The 27,743-nt window shown below is 43.6% G+C and overlaps 1 protein-coding gene and 1 non-coding gene across 10 annotated transcripts in view; one reads left to right on the plus strand and one right to left on the minus strand.

Annotated features, from left to right (window-relative positions):
• Window positions 1–889: 889 nt before the first annotated feature.
• LOC129022219 (U6 spliceosomal RNA) lies at window positions 890–997 on the minus strand. The gene has a single exon (XR_008496303.1). It is a non-coding gene; the product is annotated as a U6 spliceosomal RNA (small nuclear RNA).
• An 8,364-nt stretch (window positions 998–9,361) lies between these two features.
• Window positions 9,362–27,743, plus strand: part of NCOA3 (nuclear receptor coactivator 3) — a 157,228-nt gene continuing 138,846 nt past the window's right edge. For 5 of the 9 annotated variants that reach the window (XM_063659005.1, XM_054466525.2, XM_054466528.2 and 2 more), the window contains exon 1: window positions 9,362–9,673. The gene's annotated coding sequence lies outside the window, so the exon portion shown is untranslated. The remainder of the gene's footprint in view (window positions 9,674–27,743) is intronic. The other 4 variants (XM_054466526.2, XM_063659006.1, XM_054466527.2 and 1 more) reach the window with 3 other exon arrangements.

Below are 27,743 nucleotides of genomic sequence, written 5' to 3' on the forward strand. Positions count from 1 at the left end.
GAGGCTGAGGCAGGAGAATTGCTGGAACCCAGGAGGCAGAGGTTGCAGTGAGCCAAGACCGTGCCATGGCACGCCAGCCTGCGCGACAAGAGCAAAACTCTGTCAAAAAAAAAAAAAAAGAAATTGAGTTTTAAAGTGATGGCAGTAAGCTTATTTGAGAGGATAAACCCTCTTCCAGTGATTTAGTACTTACAGAGTAGGAACACGGAAGGAGTAGACATGTTGGGGCATGCAAACAGTTCTATGCCAGGGGTGAATGTATAAGGTAAGTTAAGATTCTAGCCTTAAAAAAATAAAAATTAAAACCCTGTGGCTATTATCAATCAATTACATGGCAAACCTGTTAAGGATGTTACTGTACAAGATTTTGCATGGACATATGTTTTCAATTCTCTTGGGTATATACTTAGGGGTATAATTGATGGGTCGTATGGCAATTCTTTGTTTAACACTTTGGAGAACTGCCCACCAATTTTGCGAAATGGCGTACCATTTTACAGTCCCACCAACGGTGTACAAATGGTTCAATTTCTCTACATTGTTGTTAACACTTAAAAAACAAAACGAAAGAAAACAAAACAAAAAACTGGGGTCAGGCGCGGTGGCTCACGCCTGTAATCCCAGCACTTTGAGAGGCTGAGGCAGGCGGATAACCTGAGATCAGGATTTCAAGACCAGCCTGGCCAACACAGTGAAATCCCGTCTACATTAAAAATACAAAAAATTAGCTGGGCCTGGTGGTGGGCGCCTGTAATCCCAGCTACTTGGGAGGCTGAGGCAGGAGAATGGCTTGAACCTGGGAGGCAGAGGTTGCAGTGAGCCGAGATCGCGCCATTGCACTCCAGCCTGGGCAACAAGAGCGAAACTCCGTCTCAAAAAAAAAAAAAACCCAAAACTGGAATGCTTCACAGAATTTGCATGTCATCCTTGTGCAGGGACCATGCTAATCTTCTCTGTATTGTTTCAATTTTAGTGTATGTGCTGCCAACATGAGCATAGTCCTTATTTTTATTTTAGCCCTCTTACAATGGGTACTTTTAAAGCATTTGATAGCAAATGATTTTTTCTTCCAAAGCAAATATGTTTAATATGTAAGTCTAGAAAGGAAAAGCAAAACAAAAATGAGCTGGGCTTCAAATTCTTCCAGCTGTGGAGTCATTTGCAGGTTGTGGAGCAGGACAAGTCTGTTGCAGCCAGGCCAGGTGCCAATTCCAACGGGCGCATGTGTCATCTCTGGCACAAAAATCACAGGTCGCCAAACCCTGATTTGAGTTTAAAGGAAGAGGCATGAACAAGGCGACTCTGGGTTGTAAAGCTCAGGCTGCTCTTTATCTCCAAAAATTTGCCTTAAATATGATTCTTCTCAGGGGTGTTTTTCCCCTCTTTTAAGCAAAACAAGAAGTCAAGTACTTGTTTACCCTAAATTGCATTTTTTGATCTCTCTCTTCTGCTCTCTCTTTCCCCCTCAGTTGTGTGTCCTTCCCAGGGAGAAAAGTGGTTCAGAGTACAGCCTGGGGGTGGAGCTTGGGGCTGTGCCAGCTCATTTTCAGATTAGGTATTTCGAAACAGAGTTTTAGGCATGTGCAGGGTTTAGGCTTCTACCCAAGGAATCTATTTTCGCTTGCAGGGAAATTTCACACTGTAATTACTATAATGAAGCAAAATATGGTGTGGGGTGAGGGAGGAGAACATTGTTACTAACCCTTGGATATTAACCCCTACGAAGCAAGTTTGGAACTGCCACACATTATCATTATTAACATTTGAGTGCTCTGTGCTTGACACTGTGTTTAGAGCTTTCACTATGCTGTTCTATTTAATCCTGATAATACCCGATGACATAAGCATTATTGTTGCTGTTATTATTATCATTATCAGTGTTCTCACTTTAGGAAATGGAAGCACAGAAAGTTCAAATAACCAGCCACCATCACACAGCTTTGTAAGTAGCAGAACCAGCTTAGCAGGTTAGGCAGTGAGTGTCAAAGCCCACATTTTCTTTTTTCTCTTTTTTTTTTTTGGACTCCAGGGTGGAGTGTGATCACCTTGACCTCCCTGGCTCTAGTGAGCCTCCTGCCTCAGCCTCCCAGTAGCTGGGACTACAGGTGCACACCATCATACTTGCCTAATTTATGTATGTTTGTATGTATTTATTTATTTTTGAGACCGTGAGCCCCGCGATCTCGGCTCACTGCAGGCTTAACCTCCTTGGCTCAGGTGATCCTCCCACCTCAGCTTCTTGAGTAGCTGGGAGAATACAGGCGCATGCCATCACACTTGGCTAATTTTTTTTTTTTTGGTAGAGGCAGGGTTTTGCCATATTGCCCAGGCTGGTCTCAAACTCCTGAGATCAAGTCATCCACCCACCTGGCCCTCCCAAAGGGCTGGGATTACTGGCAGAGCCACTGCGCCTGGCCATAATTTTTCTAATTTTGTAGAGACAGGGGTCTCACTTTGTTGCCCAGGCTGGTCTTGAACTCCTGGAAAGCCCACACTCTTAACCATTAGGGTACCTGGCTATATCTCACACAATGAAAGAGGGAAGAATGTGGGAGATAGCAGTAGGGACAGAAACTGAGGCATGAAAATGACTTGAGCCCAAAAGGTCCAGGCTGCAGTGAGCCGTGAGCATGCCACTGCACTACAGCCTGGGTAGCAGAGTGAAACCCTGTCTCAAAAAAAAAAAAACCAAACATTAGTCGGGCACAGTGTCTCACTTCTGTAATCCCAGCACTTTCAGAGGCTGAGGCGGGCGGATTGCTTGAGGTCAGGAGTTTGAGATCAGCCTGGACAACATGGTGAAACCCCATTTCTACTAAAAACAAAATTTGCCTGGTGTGGTGATGCACGCCTGTAATCCCAACTACTCGGGAGGCTGAGGCAAGAGAATCGCTTGAACCCAGGAGGCAGAGGTTGCAGTGAGCCGAGATTGTGCCATTACACTCCAGCCTGGGTGACAGAGCGAGATTCCATCTCAAAAAATAAAAACAAAGGCCGGGCAAGGTGGCTCATGCCTGTAATCCTAGCACTTTGGGAGGCCGAGGTGGGTGGATCACAAGGTCAGGAGTTCAAGACCAGCCTGGCCAACATAGTGAAACCCTGTCTCTACTAAAAATACAAAAAATTAGCCAGGCCTGGTGGCAGGCGCCTGTAATCCCAGCTACTCGGGAGGCTGAGGCAGGAGAATCGCTTAAATCCGGGAGGCAGAGGTTGCAGTGAGCAGAAATCACGCCACTGCACCCCAGCCTAGACGACAGTGTGAGACTCCGCCTCAAAACAAACAAAAAAACCCAAACAAACCTGTGTACCCTAAACCTAAATGTACTAATTGATCACATTTTGCCACATTTGCTCACCTGTACTCTCTCTCCCTGTGTGTGTGCATTTTTTCTCCCTAAATCATTTGAGAGTAAGTTGCAAGCAGACTAGTTACCATTGTTACTGGTCTGGAGTTCCTTTCATATAAAACATGTGACCCAAGCTAGATCAATTGAACAGATTACTCTTCGGAATTTGAATCTTGGAATAGGGTAATGAGAGGACAGGATAAAAATGAGTGATCTTCTCTAGATCTACTGCTGGTCTCAGATAAGATGTTCAAGTATGGCCAGGCGCAATGGCTTACACCTGTAATCCCAGCACTTTGGGAGGCCAAGGCAGGCGGATCACCTGAGGTCAGGAGTTCAAGACCAGCCTGGCCAAAGTGGTAAAATCCTGTCTCTACTAAAAATACAAAAATTAGCCAGGTGTGGTGGCACATGCCTGTAATCCCAGCTACTTGGGAGGTGAGGCAGCAGAATTGCTTGAACCTGGGAGGCAGAGGTTGCAGTGAGCCATGATTGTGCCATTGCACTCCAGCCTGGACCACAAGAACAAAACTCTGTCTCCAAAAAAAAAAAAAGGAAAAAGAAAAAGATGTTCAAGTATCTTCAAGTATCTTCTCTTCTCTTGCTTTCTTTTTCTTTTTTTAAATCTTTTTTTCTTTATTCACTTTTACTTTTCTTCTTTTCTTCCCTTTGTTTCTGACATTTCTGACCTGGTCTTCCAGCCTTCCCATTGATTCTTTGAGTTCCTGGATATCATTTTGCTACATTTCGGAGTCTATTGCTGTTGCTTGCAACCCAAGAATCCTAACTGGCACAGCTGCCCTTGAGGAAGTTCACACTCATCCTGGCAGCATGCAAGTAGAGGCTTCATGCACTCAGAAATATTTGTAGGCAGGATCTCTTCATTTTTGGAGGGCTTGTTCTAGTTGACCTTCTAATCCTATCCTCAGAGAATTTGTGCCTTTGGGTCCCCTAGAACAAGCCAATTTTATTGGGGGATAATTTCCGAATTTGAAATTATTCTTCCTACCTATTAAAAGTTCTCAGCCACAGTTCAACAAAACTTCACACTTACATAGTATTTCAATGATCCATTGCTGCGTAGTAAATCACTGTAAAGATTAGTGGCTGAAAGAACAACATCTTTATTATCTCCCATGATTGTCTTGGTTGATTAGGTTTGGTGGGATGGTTCTTCTGTTCCAGTTCTTTTTTAAAAAAAATTATTTAATTATGATTTAGTTTTTTTTCTTTTTTTTTTTGAGACTGAGTCTCACTCTGTTGCTCAGGCTGGAATGCAATGGCGTGATCTTGGCTCACTGCAAGCTCTGCCTCCTGGGTTCAAATGATTCTCTTGCCTCAGCCTCCTGAGTAGCTGGGATTACAGGTGTGTGCCACCATACCCAGCTAATTTTGTATTTTTAGTAGAGACAGGGTTTCACCATGTTGGTCAGGCTGGTCGCGAACTCCTGACGTCAAATGATCCACCTGCCTTGGCCTCCCAAAGTGCTGGGATTACAGGCATGAGCCACTGCGCCTGGACATTTATTTTTATTTTTAAAAACTACCTATTTTCCTTTTTTATAACTTTTTTTTCACAATGTTCTGGTCAAGGCTATAGTCACCTGGGGCCTCTAAGGACTGAAATGTATGAGAAGGCTCATTTGCATGGCTGACAGTTACTGCAGGCTGTTGCCTGGAATCTCAGCTGGGGCTGCCAAGTGGAGTACCTCAGTTTTTACTTCATGTAGCCTCTCCATGTGGCTTGGGCTTCCCATAATCTGGCAGCTGGGTTCCATGAGGAAGAAAGTGTAAGCTGCCAATCATCTTTATTTTATTTTATTTTATTGAGACAGAGTCTCACTCTGTTGCCTGGACTGGAGTGCAGTGGCACAATCTTGGCTCATTGCAACCTCCGATAGGTTCAAGTGATTCTCCTTCCTCAGCCTCCAGAGTAGCTGGGGTTACAGGCATGTGCCATGGCACCTGGCTAATTTTTGTACTTTTAGTAGAGACAGGGTTTCACCATGTTGGCCAAGCTGGTCTCGAACTCCTGACCTCAGGTGATCCACTCGCCTCAGCCTCCCTAAGTGCTGGGATTACAGGCATGAGCCACCCCAATCATCTTAAAGCCTAGACTTGAAAGTCCCACGACATCACTTCCACCATTTCCATTGGTCAAACAGTTACAGAGCCAACTCCAGTTCAAGGAAGAGGAAATAAAGCCTACCTCTCGATGTAGGAGTGGCCTGTGCAAACAGCAGGAAAGAATGATGGTGGACATCTCCACAGACTATCGTGTAGAGCGTGTCACTCATTTGGCTTAGATTTTGAGTCTAGAGCAGTGTTTCCACATGTCACTCACTACAAGATCACCTACAGGTTCCATCAAACTCTGCCAATGTTTGCCAGGTGCAGTGGCAAACGCCTGTAATCCTAGCATGTTGAGAGGCCGAGGAGTTTGGATTACTTGAGGTACACAAGACCAGCTTGGCCAACATGGTAACACCCCATCTCTACTAAAAATACAAAAATTAGCCAAGTGTGGTGGCACGTGCCTGTAATCCCAGCTACTCGGGAGGCTGAGGTGGAAGAATCACTTGAACCTCGGAGTCGGAGGTTGTGGTGAGCCGAGATCGTGCCATTGCACGCCAGTCTGGGCAACAAGAGTGAAACTCCATCTCAAAAAAAAAAAAAATTCTAAAAAAATTCAGATGGTGTATGGTATGAATCATTATGAAGACAAAGCAGGGTGATATGACTGTGTTTGTGTCTGTGTGTGTGTTTAGTGCTTTAGAAGTTCTATCCGAGAAGGAGACATTGCAGCAGAGACTTGAATGGCAATAGAGAGCAAGCCAGGAGGAAAGAAAATTCTAGACAAAAGTAACAACAGGTGCACAGGTCCTGACGCAGGAATATGCTTGGTGTGTTCAGGAATGTTAGTGTGACATGGGGCGAGAAATAGGGAGAGATATATCACCTGAGATCAGGGAGGGGAGCAGAGACCAAATCAATTAGGGTCAGAGTAGTTTGTTTTCTTAAATGGAGTCAGGGTCTTCCTCTGTCACTCAGGTTGGAGTGCACTGGCACAATTACAGCTCACTGCAGCCTCGAACTTCCGGGCTCAAGCAATCCTTTCACCTCAGCTTTCTGAGTAGCTAGGACTAGAAGCATGGGCCACCACACCCAACTAGGGTCTGAGTTTTATCCCAAATGCAATGGGATGCCATTCGAAGCTGTTTAGGTTGGAAGTTTTTTGTTTTGTTTTGTTTTTGAGACGGAGTTTCGCTCTTGTTGCCCTGGCTGGAGTGCAGTGGCACGATCTCGGCTCACTACAACCTCTGCCTCCTGGGTTCAAGAGATTCTCCTGCTTCAGCCTCCCAAGTTGCTAGGACTACAGGTGTGTGCCACTATGCCCAGCTAATTTTGTATTTTTAGTAGAGACAGGGTTTCACCATATTGGTCAGGTTGGCCTCAAAACCCTGACCTCAAGTGATCCACCTGCCTTGCCCTCCCAAAGTGCTGGAATTACAGGCGTGAGCCACTGTACCTGGCCTAGGTTGGAAGTAACATGATTTAATACATGATTTTTCAAGGATCCCTCTGGCTACTGTATTGGGAGTGCCTTGTAGAGGACCAATGGGAGAGAAGCAAGGAGAGTAGCTAGGAGACAGGTGCAGTTGCTGAGGTGAAAGGCCATACACGTGTGAGCATTTCATCTCTGGGTTCTCAGCATCTAACGCAGTATTTTATTTTATTATTTTTATTTTATATATATATATATTTAAAATGGAGTCTCACTCTGTCGCCCAGGCTGGAGTGCAGTGGTGCAAGCATGGCTCACTGCAGCCTTGACCTCCCCTACTCAGGCAATCCTCCCACCTCAGCCTCCTGAGTAGTTGGGAATACAAGCAGGCGCCACCACACCAAGTTAATTTTAAAATTTTTTGTAGAGACTGGGTCTCTGCTTTGTTGCCAAGGCAGGTCTTGAACTCCTAGGCTCAAGCAATCTCTCGGCCTTCCAAAGTGTTGGGATTATAGGCCTGAGCCACTGTGCCCTGGCGGAAAGATTTTTTTTTTTTTTTTTTTGAGACAGAGTTTCACTCTTGTGGCCCAGGCTGGAGTGCAGTGGCGCGATCTCGGCTCACTGCAAACTCTGCCTCCTGGGTTCAAGTGATTCTCCTGCCTCAGCCTCCCGAGTAGCTAGGATTATAGGCGCCTGCCACCATGCCCAGCTAATTTTTTGTATTTTTAGTAGAGATGACGTTTCGCCATGTTGGGCAGGCTGATCTGGAACTCCTGACCTCAGGTGATCCGCCCACCTCGGCCTCCCAAAGTGCTGGGATTACAGGCATGAGCCACTGGGCCCAGCCCGGAAATGAGATATTTAATTTTTTAATTTTCACTTTTTTTTTTTTTTTTGAGATGGAGTTTCACTCTTGTTGCCCAGGTTGGAGTGCAATGGTGCCATCTCGGCTCACTGCAACCTCTGCCCCCAGGTTCAAGTGATTCTCCTGCCTCAGCCTCTTGAGTAGCTGGGATTACAGGCATGTGCTACCATGCCCAGCTAGTTATGTATTTTTAGTAGTGACGGGGTTTCTCCATGTTGGTCAGGCTGGTCTTGAACTCCCGACCTCAGGTGATCTGCCTGCTTTGGCCTCCCAAAGTGCTGGGATTACAGGCGTGAGCCACTGCGCCCAGCGGAAATGAGATATTTTAAATAACATAAGTAAACAGAAATATATCATGATTTTAATGATAATTCATGCTCTGAAAATAAACGAAGAAAGGAATAGGAGTAGGGAAAGCTGGGATCAGAGTGGGGCAGGAAGTTAAAATAGAGCAATTAGGGAAAGCCTCACTGAATAAGTGACATTTGGACAATGACCATAGGGAGATTAGGGAATGGGTTATTTGAATTTTCTGGGAAAATACTGTTCTAGGCAGAGGAAATAGCAAGTGCACGCACGATCTTTAAGGCCAGAGTGTGCTAAGCACGTTGGAGACACCAAGTCCATTGTAGCTGAGTTACAGAAGTGAGTGGAAGAGAAGAAGGTGATGAGTTTAGAGAGGGAAGGGGAGGGCAAGAGACAGGCTGTATGGGGCTTTGCAGGTTACTGCAATAATTTTGTAGGAGGGACATAAACTGACTTGGTTCTTACCAGGATCCCTCTGGCTGCTGTGTTGAGTATAGATTCTAAGGGGAAAGAGTGGAAGCAGGCAGAACACTGAGGAGGCTGTTGCAGTGGTCCAGGTGGGAAATGATGGTGCTGACCGTGGAGGTGGTAAGTGGTCAGATTATTCTATTTTATTTACACTCAACACATCTAATACTGACTCAATATTATCTAACATACAGTCCACATTGAAATTGCCCCCCAAATTCTTTTTACATAAAAAAATCATCCCGAATCCAATCAAGTCTCACCTATTGCTTTCGGTTTTCACCTCTTTCATGCTGTCATATTTTAAAAGACTCCAGGCTAGATGTTGTGTAGAATGTCCCACATTCTGAATTCGTTTATTTTTTCAGGTAAGCTTTTTGTGTGTGTGTATGTGGCAAGAATACGACAGAGGTAGCAATATGCTTTCCCCACTGCATCATATTAGGAGACACATAACAACAGTCCTGACCCATTATTGGTGGTGCTAAGTTCGATCACTTGGTAAGGTGGTGCCTGCCAGATCTTTCCATTGTAAAGCAAGCTGTTCTTTATTGTAAGTCATAAATACGCTGTGGGATGATACTTCGGGACTAAATATACCGTGAATATACTGCTGCCCAACAACATTTCACCCAGTGACTTTAGCAGCTAAGGAACAGCCTCGTGGCTTCCGACCTTGTGCCTCAGTTCGCTCATCTGAAAAATGAGGATGATCATGGTCCCTACGGGATGCTTGTTTTGAGGATCCGTGCTTGGCATACCAGAAACGCTCCACAAATGTTAGGTATTACTGGACGAAGGCAAATATGAAAAAAATTAAGGGCAGGGCTAGGACTGCATTCCGGTTCTCCGGATCCCGAGGGAGCTCCCAGTTGATGCTGGGCGAAAGCGGCCGCACGAGCCCACGTGGCCACGCCCTCCGCCGCGGAAGCCAGGGTGGGGGGCGCTGGAACCCTAGGCCAGCCGCGCAAGGCCCCCTGGGACCGGTAGTGCTGGGCGTGGCCTCGGGACTACATATCCTAGTGGCCCCCGCGCGGCGACTTTAGCTGCTGCTGTTTCAGCCTCTCCACAGCGACGGCGGCGGCTGCGGCTTAGTCGGTGGCGGCGGCGGCGGCGGCAGCTGCGGGCTGAGCGGCGAGTTTCCGATTTAAAGCCGAGCTGCGAGGAAAATGGCGGCGGGAGGTGAGTGGAGATAAAGGAGGAGGCGGTGGCGGGCGATGGGGTGGAGTGCGAGGCGGAGGGAAGAGGGGCGAGTTCCCCAGGCTGCGAGAGCCAGCGGCTTCAGATCTGCCGAGGCACTGAGGGGCGCGCCGGCCCGGGGACGCGCTGAGGTAGTTTCGGGGTGTCGGGGCCGCGCCGCTTCCCCTCAATCCGGGGGGCGGCCCGCGGCGGTCGGAGCTGAGACGAAGCTGGGTGGCAGCCGGCTTGGGGATCCGAGGGGTTCCCCGCGCGGAGGGTTCACCCGAGGAGTTTGCGGGGGGACTGCAGGGGCCCACTTTCCCCTTCTGTCCCTAAAGTTTTTTCTTCCTCTTGCCTCCCCCAGCCCTTTTGAAAGCTCCCTGCGTCCTCCTCCTGCTGCCCCGGCTCCTTAGCAGCTACTGGGACGCACGGGAGGGAAAAGCCGCGGGGACCCCCCCACCCCAGCCTCCCAGCCGGGTGAGATTTGGTTGCTGTGTTTCCTCCTCACTTGGCATTTAAAAAATATTTTAACACGAATTATCTGCAGAATTTTCATGTTGGGCTCGGGTAGGTTCTTAGTTTTCTCGGTAAAAAGGCGTTTTACTATCTCTGGTGTGAAGGCTGGGAAATGGCAAGTGGGAAGTTGGTTGATTAAATTTGGGGTTTGGTTGTCTTTATTACTACCTTTTTTTTTTTTTTTTTGCTCTCCCCATCTCTCATTTTATGAACATTGACCCAGTTCGTCATGGTTTAAATAAACTGCTTGTCCTGTACCTGCCTTAACAAAACTAGCCATGTAGGTCGTTGGGAGACTTAGTTGCTTCCTAGGCAGTTTGAGGGCATCTAGGGTGGAAAAGTTAACTGAGAGAGCAGCCGTGAGAGAGAGCGAGCATCTACCTCACTAGCAGGAGTCTGGGATTCCCAAATGGAATGACACGGAAGCTATGAGATTCTCTCGAAGTCGAAACTTTTTTTTCCCTCTCCTGAATGCGAAGACTTCCTTTTTGCACTATTTGAGCGGGCTTCAAAACCAACCTGTTTTTGTTATTAAGCCTGTACGGTAAAGAAACAGGAAGGAGAGTACCAGCTGTCTTGCTGCAGTGGTTTTAAATGGAGTTGAATGAGATGCGTGAGAGTGGTATAGTAGTACTAAGATTGCTGCATCTCTTTGATTTAAATGCCTGGCCTCGGATCCACCTAACTGATCCCTGGCTGCAAAAAAGCTTCAGTATTTGTTGCAGCAGGTTGTTGTGAAGGTGATTGGAGGAATAAAAATCTTGGGTCTTCAGCGAATGCTGCACAAACGAAAATGTTAATGGAAGCCTGTAAGTTTGTGAATTGTTTGTTCTTGAAAATATTTTAAATCTATGCTCATTTAGAATATGGTTCTACCGCATGATATCCAATTGGAAAGGTACAAACACATTGAAAAGTGAATCTCTCTTTCACGCCAAACCCTCCAGTTTCCCCTTCTCAGAGGCAAAGACTGTCACTGGTTTTTAGGATATCCTTGGTCTTTGGAATAATTATTTTAAGATTTTCATTTGAAACCACTTCTGTTGGATACGAAAAGCAGGGAAATAAAATGAACAGAAGAAACAGAAAATGTGGGAATACTGTTTTTGCTCTCTTAAAAAAATGTTGATAGCTATTGGAACAAGCTCTTCTGAACTTACTGCTTATGTCACCTTATCTATTAATATCGTTAAAGAAATAACAATCTGTGGGGCTTTAGGATGAAGAACTCTGCCAGGGTTCATTGTTTGTATGTAAAATGAAGCCTCTGCTTGTAACGTGTAAAATGATATTGAACACTATAGCTCCTGTCACTAGAGGTTGCTTCAGGTTCTGCATTTAAATGAGCAGTAATCTCAATTGCCTGTGATCCTAAATTATAGGGGCATTTTATGTATAGATGGAAATGACTTAATTGTCCAATCAGCATTTGAAATAAGAGAGGCATATACCAGCTTTTGGCATATAGAAGATGGGGATTGTGGACTAAGCGGGAGGCTGTAATGTTTCTAGAGCAGTTATAGGAAATGTTTCTGCCATAAGGTATTTAACTACAAAGGCTTTGAAAATGTACAACAACTTGAGCATCAATAGCGAGATTTATATTTTTATATTTTAGAATGGTTGTTTTAACAGTTTGCCAACACTAACAATTTGTTAAGGAAATTCAGTGATATTAGAGCTAGGTTATTAAAGATTATATTAAATAATTTCACTGTATTTTGAAAATGATTGTGCTGTGCATTTCCTTCTCTGTATAAAAATTATTTCTAAAAAGTGCCACCCACCTCCTGAGCAAATAAAATAGAATTCAGTAAGGAGTGAAGTACTGTTGCACCTGGGACCCTTTTTCTAGGCGATATGCAAATAAAAAGTAGTTTAAAAATGGTTGCTTACTAATGTCTTCTTGACTGGTCTTTTGAAATAAGCTTTCTTGCAGGGACATTACATTAAAGATAAAAGCTAAGTGTGTCTTTTTTTTTTTTTTTTAACGAATTCAATTCTTCCTGCCGGGCTGCAGTGGCTCAGGCCTGTAATCCCAGCACTTTGGGAGGCCAAGGCTGGTGGATCACGAGGTCAGGAGTTTGAGAACAGCCTGGCAAAGATGGTGAAACCCCCGTCACTACTAAAAATACAAAAATTAGCCGGGCATGGTGGCGAGTGCCTGTAGTCCCAGCTACTCAGGAGGTTGAGGCAGAAGAATGGCTTGAACCCTGGAGGTGGAGGTTGCAGTGAGCCGAGATTGCACCACTGCACTCCAGCCTGGGTGACAGAATGAGACTCTGTCTCAAAAAAAAAAAAAAAAAAGAATTCTGTCTTGTGCATTAGCAGTATGATTCTGGAATAATTCAGTTTAACTTGGAGTACTGTAATTGAAAAGTCTTTTAAAAAATAATTAAAAAATAAATTTTATTTTAGTTTAGACAATGGGGTAAGATTTAAAAACTCTGCTATTGTCCTATCCCAAATTGATGGTTAAAATAAATGGCTTTGGGGTTTTTTTTTTTTGGCGGGCAGGGGCGGTTTTTTTTTTCTTTTCTTTTTTTTTTGAGATGGAGTTTTGCTCTGTTGCCCAGGCTGGAGTGCAGTGGCGCGATCTTGGCTCACTGCAACGTCTGCCTCCTGGGTGCAAGCAATTCTCCTGTCTCAGCCTCCCAAGTAGCTGGGATTACAGGTGCGCACCATCACGCGTGGCTATTTTTGTATTTTTAGTAGAGACAAGGTTTACCATGTTGGCCAGGCTGGTCTCGAACTCCCAACCTCAGGAAATCCACCTGCCTTGGCCTCCCAAAGTGCTGAGATTACAAGTGTGAGCCATCACACCAGCCTGCATTTTTAAAAACTATATAATTTCACACTTTGGCCAGAGGAGGTAGAGTACTTTTGAAAACTTTTAATTTGTTGCAAGTTTAGAATGCATATTAGCTGCCAGTGACTTTTGGTCTACAACAGCAAATTTGTCACAATTTAATACAGTTGTTACCCTGTAAAGCTATCTAGGACTAGAAAAAAAAGACTTGTTGATCGTGATTGAAGAGATTACCTGTAGCAGTTTGGTTTGAATCCTTGGTATAAATATTTGTTTTTTGCATTATTGAGCGTTTAAAGCTCTGAGAGCAGAAAATTAGTATTGGAAATGTATGTTAACTTTTTCTTATTTTTTTCTCATACTTCAAAAAATTGAAAAACAAGGAGACTATGTTGGTTTGGATTCTCAGGAATGGCTTTGAGATTGAGTGCTGCAGTAAAATGTAGGCATTTTCTCCTTTTTTTTTTTTTTTTTGAGACAGAGTCTCACTCTGTGGCTCAGGCTGGAGTGCAGTGGCATGATCTCGGCTCACTGCAATCTCTGCCTCCCAGGTTCAAGCGATTCTCGTGCCTCAGCCCCTGCCCAAGTAGCTGGGACTACCGGCGCTCACCACCATGCCTGGCTAATTTTTGTATTTTTAGTAGAGACGGGGTTTCATCATGTTGGCCAGGCTGATCTCGAACTTCTGACCTCAAGTGATTGGCCTGCTTCGGCCTTCCAAAGTGCTAGGGTTTACAGACATGAGCCACCGCTCCCGGCCCATTTTCTCCCATTTTATGAGTGCTTCTTGGGGTTGGGGAGGGGTTACAAAATAAACACTTCAGAATTAAGGTGGAGGAGGGGCTTTGTGGTAATGAGGCATATTCCATGAGTTTGGTCATGTTTTTACTAGGTAAATTCATTTTGTCCATCGTTTTTCTGAGAGGGTTTCTGGGAGAAGATTATTTTGGGTTAAAGATGCAATTTATCCAGAGCCTAACTTTATTTTCAGCCCCCTAACAAATTATGGAACTGAATTTAATTGCCTTTCCCTTTCCTACCTTCTGGTGGAGAGTTTTTAAATGAACAGGAAAATGGCCAGAAGATACACAGCAGGAGTAGAATGGGAGACCTGCAGTGTGTAGAAGGCCGATTTATCCACAAACTGGATAATCTTCTTAGGCTGCATACTGCCAGTACCAAACTTTGTTAGCATTAACTCAGTTTGGTAGGTACTGCCAGCCTAGGTCAGTTTACAGTGGGGGGCAGTAATAAGATTTATTTAACTAACTGTGTAGTAAACTTTGTGGCCTAAAGGCAAAGGAAAGGAGTCTGACCTGACTGGCAAACAGGTTTTACCCATTTAAAGTAATATTCCAACAACAAATGGACTAGTGTCTTTTTTGTTTGGCTTTTTAAATATTTTTGTTAGGAACATCTGTGTCTTTTTTTTTAATTTTTTTTTATTGATATGTTCTAGGAAACGGTGTGACATTTTTCATCTGTTATTCCTATGAAAAGGTATTCTGTTGAAATGTTTAGTTTCCTTGGTTAGAGGCTATGAGTAAGGGTTATGCAGCTTCACTTTTTGGAAACCAGGGTGACTAGATTACTGAATTTAACTACTGATTAGCCACATAATGATGAAAAGGGAATCTTGGCCTGGGTATCACACAGTAATGGATAATCTGCTTCCTGGGGCTTTGCTTTTGGTGGCTATGGCAGCTGAGTTGGAGTGGTAGATGGATAGATGGGAAAGGACTGCAGAAGTCAGCATAATCCTCAATTAGGATAAGCCTTATGGTTAATTGAATGTTGAGTGTACAGGTTAAATCCCATTATAACGAACTCCAGGGTACTGGCCAAATTATTTTGTTGTACTGGGATTAGACTTTATTAAATATTGTTTAAAACAGTTCTTTTTGTTAGAGGTGTTAGAGATTTTGGAAAAATTTCCATTTATTGTAACAATTTGACAAGTTGTTCATGAACCTTCTATCTTTAATGCTTTTACCTTTAAAAAGAAAAGAAAGCATGTTGAGCTGGGCAGTGGCAGAGCATGTATATCACGCCTCCATACCATGTTTTGAGTAGCTCTTGGTTTATGTCAACAACCTAATAAGTTTGTTAGTAAGTACTACCACCATCTAAGTGTGGTCAGAAGAATGGGAAATTCCCCAGGTTTGCAGGTGACTGGTGTTGTTAATTTTTTCTGTCCCCAACAACTTTTTTTTTTTTTTTAAATTTAACCCTGATCCTTAGAGCACCCAACAACTTTTTGTTGTTGTTGTTGTTGTTGTTTTGAGATGGAGTTTCACTCTTGTTGCCCAGGCTGGAGTATAATGGCACGATCTCGGCTCACTATAACCTTTGTCTCCCAGGTTCAAACGATTCTCCTGCCTCCGCCTCCTGAGTAGCTAGGATTACAGGCATGTGCCACTACACCTGGCTAATTTTGTATTTTTAGTAGAGATGGCGGTTTCTCCATGTGGGTCAGGCTGGTCTCGAATTCCCAATCTCAGGTGATCCGCCCGCGTTGGCCTCCCAAAGTGCTGGAATTACAGGTGTGAGCCACCGCGCCTGGCCAATAACTTTTAAAAAATAAATGAATATACATCATTTTAGTGTGAAATTTAAGTCAGTAATAATTGACTTAGCCCCTTTCTCCTCAGCTATCAATGTAGTTTGAGATTTTTAGGTCTATAAATTGTATTGTTTAAAAAAAAGGGATAGTAATGATGTAGTTTTTAACTTCGTGATACTATCCATATAAATATGAACATTTTCAGAAACAAGCTTAATTTATATATATATATAAGAAAAAGACTGTTCTTATGCTTGGCCAGAAATATACTTCTTTCTGTCCTGTACTTTTATTAGATTGGTGTTTGCCAAGCTTCAGGCATTTACATCCCACCTTCATATCTAAGGCTAGCATTTTTAGTTTGTTTAGAGAATTTGGATTGGGTGCAGCAAGACATTTTTGAAGTCATTCTTTTAAATAGATGTTCCATGAAGGAGGGAAAATCTGAAAGAAGGAATTTCAAAGCAACCCAAGCAGTGTTTTGAAAATTCTCAAGACTAAAGAATAATGACTGACTAGTAGGCAGGAAGCCTGCAGTTGTATTGTGGTATTGTTCCTCCATCTCATGCATTTGAGAACTTCAGTACAAAAGAGGAGAAAGCATGGGGAGGGGAAGAAAGGGTTTTAACAAAAAAGGGGGCACTTTTGGAGTAAATATTCTTTGCCCTTCTGTTTAAATGAAATCTAAAGCCATATTATTTTACTTTGAAAGAAAATGTGTATCATAATCGAAATGTCCTAAACTGACATTTTTATAAATGAAAGTTAATTGCTGTTGGTGGAAAGAGCAGCATGATCATATGTTCAGTTTCAAAACAGAACTTTGATTAAAAAGAAATCTATATGTGAAACCCTTTTTTTTCCTTTTTGGTACCTGATCAATATATTTTGTTAGCTCATTACTTTGAAAAGAAGACTTACCTAGGGCAGAGTTCAGAATAATTTGTAAGCATGTGCTATAAGCTTTGGACAAATCAGCCTCTCTAGGCCAGTTTTTAAAATTTTAAAACAAAGGGTGCTCTGTATGGTCTTCCAAGGTTCCTTATTTTATACAATTCTATAAACTTAAGGCATTATGTAGATATGTACAGTGCTCTTTTACTTAAATTTTATTGATTGAACATAAATGAATTAAGCTCTTTATACCAGATAACGATGTGAAGTTAGATGCAGCTTTCAGTGCTGACTTATAAAGAATTTAGAGGCTGGGTCCCATGGCTCACACCTGTAATCCCAGCACTTTGAGAGGAGGATCACTTGAGCCCAGGAATTTGAGACTAGCCTGGGCCACAAAGTAAGACCCTGCCTCTACAAAAAAATAGGAAAAAAATTAGCCGGGCATGGTGATGTGCCCCTGTGGTCCCAGCCACATGTGAGACTGAGCTGGGAGGATGACTTGAGCCTAGGAGGTTGAGGGTGCAATGAGCTGTGATTGTGCCATTGCACACCAGCCTGAGTGACAGAATGAGACCCTGTCTCAAAAGGGACTTTAATCTCCTGACTTCATCACAGTGTATGCTATAACTGGGTAAAAGTGTGTGTGTGTGAGAGAGAGGGATTTTCAGTCCCCTCCTTCTCGTGTAAGAAAAGCAAGTGTTACTTTCTTTACTCTCAGTGAAATTGCTGTCATTGAAATGGATTATTTAAGTCATCTTGTAGAGTAGCTATATCAGCTTGAGTTTGTTTCCAGATTGAAATTTGGCAATTTTTGGGCTGAATACAGTGGCTCCCGCCTGTAATCCCGGCAATTTGGGAGGCTGAGGCCAGAGACTTGCTTGAGCCTAGGAGTTCAAGACCAGCCTGGGCAACAAGCAAGACCCCCCCCATCTCTATTAAAAAAAATTTGGCAATTTTATTTGGAAATGTTGTAAGAGTTACTCAGTACTCTTTATCAAATTGTCCCTTTAGTCTACTACACACTCTGTGTTCCATCCCAGCTCATCTGTTTCCTTTTACTTGCTTGGTGGTAATTGTGTTTTATGACAATGTATTAATTTCAATTGAGGTAGCTGTCTTCACCGCAGTTGGAACAGTATTTGACTGCATCTAGGAAAATCTGCCAGTGAAGAAACTCCACCAGTGAGAAAAATAACTCTATACATCTTGCATCACTGGAGGGGCAGTGATATCTTTGTCATATAATAAGACAGGACTGTTACCATATTAAGTTTGAAACTGCTTTCATCAGGAATCAATAAAATGGAATCTGGAAAGCGACTTTAAAAGTACACAATCATGGCCAGGCATGGTGGTTCACGCCTGTAATCCCAGCACTTTGGGAGGCCAAGATGAGTGGATCACGAAGTCAGGAGTTGGAGACCACCCTGGCCAAGATGGTGAAACTCCATCTCTACTAAAAATATAAAAAAATTAGCCGGGCACGGTGGCAGGTGCCTGTAATCCCAGCTACTCAGGAGGCTGAGGCAGGAGAATCGCTTGAACCCTGGAGGTAGAGGTTGCCGTGAGCTGAGATTGCGCCACTGCACTCTAGCCTGGGTGATAGAGCAAGCTCCGTCTCAAAAAAAAAAAAAAAAAAAGTACATGATCATATCTAGAATGGTATAAGCCTTGAGTATATGGGTTCTAAGATTTGGCAAACCTGTTAGCATGAACTTGCCCAGTAACCTTCAATTTCCCTTTTCTTTCCCCCAAATCACAATATAGTCATCCACATGTGACTTTTAAAAATTAATTCAATTTTTGGAGAGGGTCTTGCTTTGTCATCTAGGATGGAGTGTAGTGTCACCATCACAGTTCACTGCAGCCTTGACCTGCTGGGCTCAAGTGGTCCTCCCAGCGCAGCCTACCAGTAGCTGTGACTACAGGCACATGTCACCATTCCTGGCTGATGTTTTTAAGTTTTGTGTAGACAAATGTTTTTGTTTTGTGTAGAGGGTGTGTCTTTGGCTGGTCTTGAACTTTTGGGATCAAGCGATCCTTCTGCCTTGGTCTCCCAAAGTGCTGGGATTACAGACGTGAGCCATCATGCCCAGTATAGTGAGTTTTCTTAAACTGAGTTTTCATACCACTGTTCTAAGTCTTGAGGCCTTAAACTTCAGTCATCTTTAATTTGCTGCTGCTTGGTTGTTGTTGCCTACTCTTCCATGCACAGACATACTTAATCAGTGATTATTATGCCTTTACTATTTAAGGAATTGTGAAAGTTAACAAAGTTTGTGACCTCCAAGTGTGCACAATCAATCAGGTACTCACATCACTTCAGTACAAGGCAATCAGTGATAAGTCGGTTTTGCCTATAGAGATTGTAGAGAAGTTCAGAGGAGGCAAGGGACTACTACTGATCCAGGCCATCAGGGTACAGCACATTGAAGAAAAAAATTTAAACCTTTCTTTCTCTCTCTCTCTCTCTCTCTCTCTCTCTCTTTCTTTTTTTTTTTGAGATGGGGGTCTCACTGTGTTGCCCAGGCCAGAGTGCAGTGGCATGATCGTGGTTCACTTCAGCCTTGACCGCCAGGGCTCAAGCGATTTTCCTGCCTCTGCCTCCCAAGTGGCTGGGACTACACGTGTGCACCACCATGCCTAATTTTTTTTTTTTTTTTTTTTGAGACAGAGTCTGTCTTTGTCACCCAGGCTGGAGTGCAGTGACATGCTCTTGGCTATATAGATATATAGCTGAGATATGTATGTTGAGAGAGAGAGAGGAGAGAGAGAGAGATTTCTTTTTCTTTTTCTTTTTTTTTTTTTTTTTGAGAGAGGGTCTTGCTCTGTCACCCAGGCTAGAATGCACTGGTGCTATCTCAGATCACTGCAACCTCCGCCTCCCCGGTTCAAGTGAATCTCCTGCCTCAGCCACCCGAGTAGCTGGGGTTACAGGCAGCACTACCACGTGGACCCAGCTAATTTTTGTATTTTTAGTAGAGGCGGGGTTTCACCTTGTTGGCCGGGCTGATCTTGAACTCCTGGCATCATGATCTGCCCGTCTCCAAAAATAAAATAAGTGGGAACTATGCCACACATGGACATACTGTGTGGAATAATAGACAAGAGATTAGGAAGGGTGAGGAGGAGGATGAGGAGAGATTACTTAATGGGTACAATGCATGTGATTTGAGGAAATGATGCCCTAAAAGTCCTGGCTTCATCACTAGGCAATCTATGCATGTAACAAAATTACACTTGTACCTCATAAATTTATACAAATTAAAAAAAAAAAATCAGGCTGGGTGCAGGGGCTCATGCCCGTAATAGCAATACTTTGAGAGGCTGAGGCAGGAGGACTGCTTAAAGCCGGAAGTTAAAGACTAGGCTGGGCAATATAGTGAGACCCCATCCTATGAAAAAAAAAGGAAATAATAAAATAAATAATTTTTACAAAAAATATAAACACGAAAAAGCTTTTTCATCTAGAAAAAATAACTAATTTACATCTTAATAAGATAAAAACAATCCAACTTAAAAATAGGCAAAAGAGGCTGGACCCCGTGGCTCACACCTATAAATCCCAGCACTTTGGGAGGCTGAGGCAGGCGGATCATGAGGTCAAGAGATCGAGACCATCCTGGCCAACATGGTGAGACCCCGTCTCTACTAAAAATACAAAAATTAGCTGGGCGTGGTGGCACATGCCTGTAGTCCCGGCTACTCGGGAGGTTGACTCAGGAGAATTGCTTGAACCCGGGAGGCGGAGGTTGCAGCGTGCCGAGATAGCGCCACTGCACTCGAGCCTGGCAACAGAGTGAGACTCCGTCTCACTAAAAAAAAAAAAAAAAACAAAAAAAACGCAAAAGATATATACAGAGACCTCACAGAAAAAAGGTACACCAGTGGCAAGTAAGTACGAAAAAAGATGCTCAACATCAGCCATTAGGGAAACTGAAAACCACAACGAGATACCACTGTACACCCACTATGAGGGGTGACATTAAAAAGACTGACCATACCATTTGTTGGTAAGGATGTGGAACAACTAGAACTGTATCATACATGGATACATGGCTAGGAGAAATGTGAAATGGTACAATCACTTTGAGAATGTGGGCAGTTTCTTTAAATTTGTAAATATTAGCTGGGTGCAGTAGCTCAAGCCTGTAACCCCAGCACTTTGGAAGGCTGAGGTGGGGGGATCACTTGAGGTCAGGAGTTTGAGACCAGCCTGGCCAACATGGTAAAACCCTGTCTCTACTAAAAATACAAAAAATTAGCCAGATGTGGTGGCGCGTGCCTGTAACCCCAGCTTCTCAGGAGGTTGAGGCATGAGAATAGCTGAGGCATGAGAAGAGCCCAGAAGGCGGAGGTTGCAGTGAGCCAAGATCCTGCCACTGCACTCCAGCCGGGGAAACAGAGAAAGACTCTGTCTCAGAAAAAAAAAAAAAAAAAAAAAAAAAATTTGTAAATATTATACACTTAGCATATAACCCAGCCATTCTACTTCTGGGTTCTACCCAAGAGAAACACAAGCTTAGGTCCACACACTACCCTGTACACAAATACGCAGAGAAGCTGCTTACTTACCATCAAATACATATGAGGATATTTACTTCTAGTTTTGTTTGAAATAATATGAAACTGAATAAATCATGATATAACCTACAATGGAATGCAGTGTAATTATTAGAAATTTCTAAGCAACTATTAGCCGGGCGAGGTGGCTCAAGCCTGTAACCTCAGTACTTTGGGAGGCTAAGGCAAGCAGATCATTCAAGGCCAGGAGTTTGAGACCAGCCTGGCCAACATGGCAAAATGCGGTTTCTACTAAAAATACAAAAATTAGCTGGGCTTGGTGACACATACCTATAATCCCAGCTACTCAGGAGGCTGAAACATGAGACTCACTTAAATTCAGGAGGCAAAGTTTGCAGTGAGCCAAGATCGCGCCACTACGCTCCAGCCCGACAGAGCGAGACTCTGTCTCAAAAAAAAAAAAAAAAATTCTAAGCAACTGTAAATCAAACTGATATGAATCCTTCCCCAAGATCATTTTTAAAGTATGTACAGTGCAAAACAGGGCTCTTGAGTGCCAATTACATAGGTGTGTTCATTTTATAACAATTTAGCAAGCTGTACTTGTGCCCTTCCATAAATATGTTATACATCAATTTAAAGTTTGCCAAAAATATAGGAGAAATGCTTAAACTTAAAAACTTTAAACTATATGCATGTATATATACCTAGACTAGGGTAACAATGGTTGCAGGGCAGGGAAGGAGGCAGCTAAGAAAGGATGGCCACTGTATACCCTTTGATAACTTTTAAATTGATCTGATGTATACCTGTAATTTATTTCAGAAAGTATTTTCTTAACAGACCATTTGCGACTCTCTTTAAGTCATCATTTTCTTAATATAGAAATAAAGTAGAGGGCAGAGATGGATTTAGGTCCATAACAGTTCTTCATAACCCAATTTCAAATTTTCTACATATCACAACAGTCTCATTCTCACTACTTTTATAACTGAAAAAACAGTATAAATTTCAAAAATAAACTTGTAACAAATCTTTTTTTTTTTTTTTTTTTTTTGAGACAGTCTCTGTTGCCCAGGCTGCAGTGCAGTGGTACAATCTCGACTCACTGAAATCTCCGCCTCCCAGGTTCAAGCGATTCTCATGTCTCAGCCTCTGGAGTAGCTGGGATTATAGGCATGTGCCATCATGCCCACCTAATTTTTTTTTTTGTATTTTTGGTAGAGATGGGGTTTCACCATGTTGGCCTGGCTGGTCTTGAATTCCTGCCCTCAAGTGATCTGGCCCACCTCGGCCTCCCAAAGTGCTGGGATCACAGGTGTGCTGGTTTTTTTGTTTTGTTTTTTTGTTTTTTTTTTTTTGAGACAGAGTCTCGCTCTGTCACCCAGGCTAAAGAGCAGTGGTGCAATCTCAGCTCACTGCAACCTCCACCTCCAGAGTAGCTGGGATTACAGGTGCCTGCCACTATGCCTGGCTACTTTTTGTATTTTTAGCAGAGACAGAGTTTTGCCATGTTGGCCAGGCTGGTCTTGAACTCGTGACTTTAGGTGATCCACTTGCCTCAGCCTCCCAAAGTGCTTGAGCCACCACACCCAGCCTCTTGTATTTTAAATAGTGTTTTGTATAAGATTTCATTTGTGTTAAAAAAAAAAAAAAATTCTACAGCAAAAGAGGTTTGAAAAACCGGGACTATGAATGATATAATGTATATTAAACATTTAACACTGCCCAGGGACAGACAGGGACTATGAATGATATAATGTATATTAAGCACTGAACACTGCCCAGGGACAGACACACAAATAGTAACTTTTAATAGCCATATATATATATATATATTTTTTTTTTTTTTTTGAGATGGAGTCTCGTTCTGTTGCCCAGGCTGGAGTGCAGTGGCATGATCTCGGCTCACCACAACCTCCGCCTCCTGAGTTCAAACAATTCTCCTGCCTCAGCCTCCCCAGTAGCTGGGACCACAGGCGCGCACCACCATGCCTGGTTAATTTTTGTATTTTTAGTAGAGATGGGGTTTCACTGTGTTGGTCTTGAACTCCTGATGTCGTGATCCACCCCCCTCGGCCTCCCAAAGTCTAAAGTGCTGGAATTACAGGCATGAGCCACCACCGCACCAGAGCTTTTTCTTTTTTCTTTTTTTTAAGACAGGTCACTGGGTCACTCTGTTACCCAGGCTGGAGTACAGTGGCATGATCTTGGCTCACTGCAGTCTGCCTCCTGGGTTTAAGCGATTCTCATGCCTCAGCGTACTGAGTAGCTGGGACTAGAGGCATGCACCACCACTCCCAGCTAATTTTTTATTTTTTAGTAGAGACGGGATTTCACTATGTTGGCTGGTCTTGAACTCCTGGCCTCAAGTGGTCTGCCCACCTCAGCTTCCCAGTGTGTTAGGGTTACAGGCGTGAGCCACTGCCCTCAGCCTTAATACCATATTATCATTAATTAATAAGTGGTAGCTTTTCTGTGGTACATCCAGACAATGGAATATTATTCAGTACTAAAAAATGTGTTATCAATTCATGAAGAGATGTGAAGAAAACTTTAAGTTTTCACTTAGTGAAAGAAGCCAATTTGGAAAGGCCACATACTGTGTGATTCTAACTATGTGAAATCTTAGAAAAGGCAAAATTTTGGAAACACTAGAAAGATCAGTGGTTGCCAGGAGTTAGTGGGGAGGAAAGAATGAATAGACAGAGCACAGTACTCAGGGTAATGAAACTACTCTGTATGATAGATACTATAATGGTAGACACATGTTGTTATAAATTGTTCCAAACTCATAAAATGCACAATACCAGGAGTAAACTCTAATGTGAACTACACACTCTGGATGATAATGATGCCTCAGTGTAGGTACAAACGTATCAAGATGGTGGGGGGATGTTGATAGGGGAGGCTACACATGGGTTTGGGCAGGAGGTATATGGCAAATCTCTGTATCTTCTGTTCAATATTGCTGTGAACCTAAAATAGCTCTAACAAAATAAAGTATTAAAAAATAAATGGCAGCTTTTATCTTTTATACCCAGGAATAGGAACTGAAATATAGATCAGGACACAGGGAAGAGAATTTTATTGGAATAAAAGGGTAGAAGACAGAGCAAGGGTCTAGACTATCAAGCAACTGACGTATAAATAAGATACACACATAGAATTAGAAAGATGATGGTTGAAATGAAAATTAGAGTCAGATTATGAAAATCTTTGGGAGCTCCATGCGAAGTTTAGTTTCGAATTTTAGACAATAAAATGAAAGGTTCCAAGCAGTCAAGCAGGCTGGGCGCAGTGGCTCAAGCCTGTAATCCCAGCACTTTGGGGGGCCGAGGCAGGCATATCATTTGAGGTCAGGAGTTCAAGACCAGCCTGGCCAACATGGTAAAACCCTGTCTCTACAAAAAAGTACAAAAATAAAATTAGCCAGGCATGGTGGCACGCACCTGTAGTCCCAGCTACTTGGGAGGCTGAGGTGGGAAAATTGCTTGAACTGAGGGGGCAGAGGTTGAGCCAAGATCACGCCACTGCACTCTAGCCTGGGCGAGAGTGAGACCCTGTCTTTAAAAAAAAAAAAAAAAAAAAAAATTTTGCTGGGCGCAGTGACTCACATCTATAATCCCAGCACTTTGAGAGGCCTAGACGGATGAATCACTTGAAGTTAGGAGTTTGAAACCAGCCAGCATGGTGAAACCTCATCTCTACTAAAAATACAAAAATTAGCCAGGCGTGGTGGCACATGCCAGTAATCCCAGCTACTCGGGAGGCTGAGGCAGGAGAATCGCTTGAACCTTGGAGGCGGAGGTTGCCATGAGCTGAGATAGCACCATTGCACTCCAGCCTGGGAGACAGCGAGACTCCGTCTCCCCGCTAAAAAAATTATCTTATAATATTTTTTACTATAACGAAACAGTACAGAGTAAAAAGAGATGGGAAAGAGAAGAAACTGAAGCAGCAGTTAATTCCCTTTAGATGTATTCCATCTTCTTCAAGTATTCGCTAATAATCCCAGTTGAAAAGAACTTTTCTTCCTCTGAACTTCTGAACCACCTGCTTATGTTGATGCAGTTACATTTTCTTCTTTTTTTTTTGAGAAGGAGTCTTGCTCTGTTGCCCAGGCTGGAGTGCAGTGGTATGATCTTGGCTGACTACAACCTCTGCCTTCTGGGTTCAAGCGATGCTTCTGCCTCAGCCTCCCTAGTAGCTGGGATTACAGGTGCTCGCTACTACACCTGGCTGATTTTTGTATTTTTAGTAGAGACAGGTTTTTGCCGTGTTGGCCAGGCTGGTCTCGAACTCCTAACCTCAGGTGATCTGCCTGCCTCGGCCTCCCAAAGTGCTGAGATTACAGGCGTGAGCCACCGCGCCCGGCCAATTACATTTTTCAACTAGATTATAAACTCCTAGATCACAAAGAGATTCTAACAGTCACATTACTTAGCACAATTCTTTGAAAAACAGTGGTACTGAATAAAAACATTTAAATGATATAAAGAAGGATCGTCCAGTCCTAGGGCAATTTAGAAAACATGGAATGTACTTTAAGGCTGATATGATTTTCCTTGGACAACTCTATGAGGGAGACACAGGTCCCAAGCAAATCCCTAGGAATATTTAATTTTAACTCCATTTCCAGGTAGAAAAACTGACTTGAGAGTTGAGTTCTAAAAACTTTCACATCCAGGCCAGCCATGATGGCTCACACCTGTAATCCTAATAGTCTGGGAGGTTGAGGTGGGAGAATTGCTTGAGTCCAGGAGTTCATTACAAGTCTGGGCAACATAGGGAGACTCCGTCTCTGCCAAAAAAAAAAAAAAAAAAAAAAAAATTAGCTGGGCATGGTGGTGCGCACCTGTAATCCCAGCCGCTCAGAAGACTGAGGTGGGAGGATCGCTTAAGTCCAGGAGTTCCAGGCTGCAACGAGCCATGATTTCACCACTGTACTCCAGCCTGAGAAACAGAGGGAGACCCTGCCTCAAAATAAATAAATAAATTAGAACTTTCACATCCAAACACCAAGCATTTTGGGGCACCTAAAATAAACATAATTGGGGGGGAAAAAAAAAGAAATATAATTGAAAAAAAAATAGAGGATTTTCTTTTTCTGTTTTTTTTTTTTTTTTTTTTTTTGAGACAGAGTTTCGCTCTTGTTGCCTGCCCAGGCTGCAGTGCAATGGCATGATCTCGGCTCACTGCAACCTCCACCTCCTGGGTTTTCAAGAGATTCTCCTGCCTCAGCCTCCCAAGTAGCTGGGATTACAGGCATGCACCACCACGCCTGGCTACTTTTGTATTTTTAGTAGAGATGGGGTTTCACCATGTTGGTCAGCCTGGTCTCGAACTCCTGACCTCAGGTGATCCATCTGCCTCCAGCCTGGTCTCGAACTCCTGACCTCAGGTGATCCACCCGCCTCGGCCTCCCAAAGTGCTGGGATTACAGGGGTGAGCCACCATGCCTGGCCAATAGAGGATTTTTAAAGTTTATAAAAGGTTACTCCTTACCTTCAAGAAATAGACAATTTGAATCCACCCTACCAATCAAGAAATACTGACTCACATGCACATGAACAATTAAGATTCATATAAGAAATGACTGGTGCGGTGGCTCACGCCTGTAACTCCAGCACTTTGTGAGGCCGAGGTGAGTGGATCACTTGAGGTCAGGAGTTTGCAACCAGCCTGGCCAACATGGTGAAACCTCATCTCTACTAAAAATACAAAAATTAGGCGGGCGTGGTGACGGGCACCTGTAATCCCAACTACTCAGGAGGCTGAGGCAGGGGAGTTGCTTGAACCTGGGAGGTGGAGGTTGCAGTGAGCCGAGATTGTGCCACTGCACTCCACACTGGGTGACAGAGCGAGACTCCATCTCAAAAAAGAAAAAAAGCCGGGCACGGTGGGTCACGCCTGTAATCTCAGCACTTTGGGAGGCTGAGGCGGGTGGATCACTTGAGGTCAGGAGATCAAGACCGCCCTGGCTAACATGGTGAAATGCTGTCTCCACTGAAAATACAAAGAGCTGGGCGTGGTGGCGCGTGCCTGTAGTCCCAGTTACTCAGGAGGCTGAGGCCGGAGAATTGCTTGAACCTGGGAGACCGAGACTACAGTGAGTCAAGACCGCACCATTGTACTCCAGCCTGGGTGACAGAGCAAGACTCCGTCTCAAAAAAAAAAAAAAAGAAATGATATTTTTAGTTTTGGTGTTCTGGTTAAATTTACCTACACGAGATGGTACCTGAGATGGGCCCAACAACTAGACTAGAAAGCAATGGAGAAACAAGGGAGAAGATGGAGAAAAAACAGTATGTCTGAAACCAAGGGAAATTAGTCTGAAAGACTGATAAAAAGACGGTGATTAAGAACTGAATATCAGGTTAAGAAATTTGGAGCCAGGCATGGTGGCACACACCTGTAATTCTAGCACTTTGTGAGGCCCACTTGGGAGGACTGCTTGAGACCAGGAGTTCAAGACCAGCTTGGGCAATGTGGCAAAACTCTTGTCTCCACAGAAAAAAAAAAAAATTTTTTTTTTTTTTTTTTTTTTGAGAGAGTCTCGCTGTGTTGCTCAAGCTGGAGTACAATGGCGCAATCTTGCTCACTGCAACCTCCGCCTCCTGGGTTCAAGCGATTCTCCTGCCTCAGCCTCCCAAGTAGCTGGGACTATAGATGCCCCCCACCACGCCTGGCTAATTTTGTAGTTTTAGTAGAACCGGGGTTTCACCATGTTGGTCAGGCTGGTCTCGAACTCCTGACCTTGT

The sequence above is a fragment of the Pongo pygmaeus genome, chromosome 21 (genome assembly GCF_028885625.2).
Source record: "Pongo pygmaeus isolate AG05252 chromosome 21, NHGRI_mPonPyg2-v2.0_pri, whole genome shotgun sequence".
Classification (NCBI taxonomy): Eukaryota; Metazoa; Chordata; class Mammalia; order Primates; family Hominidae; genus Pongo; species Pongo pygmaeus.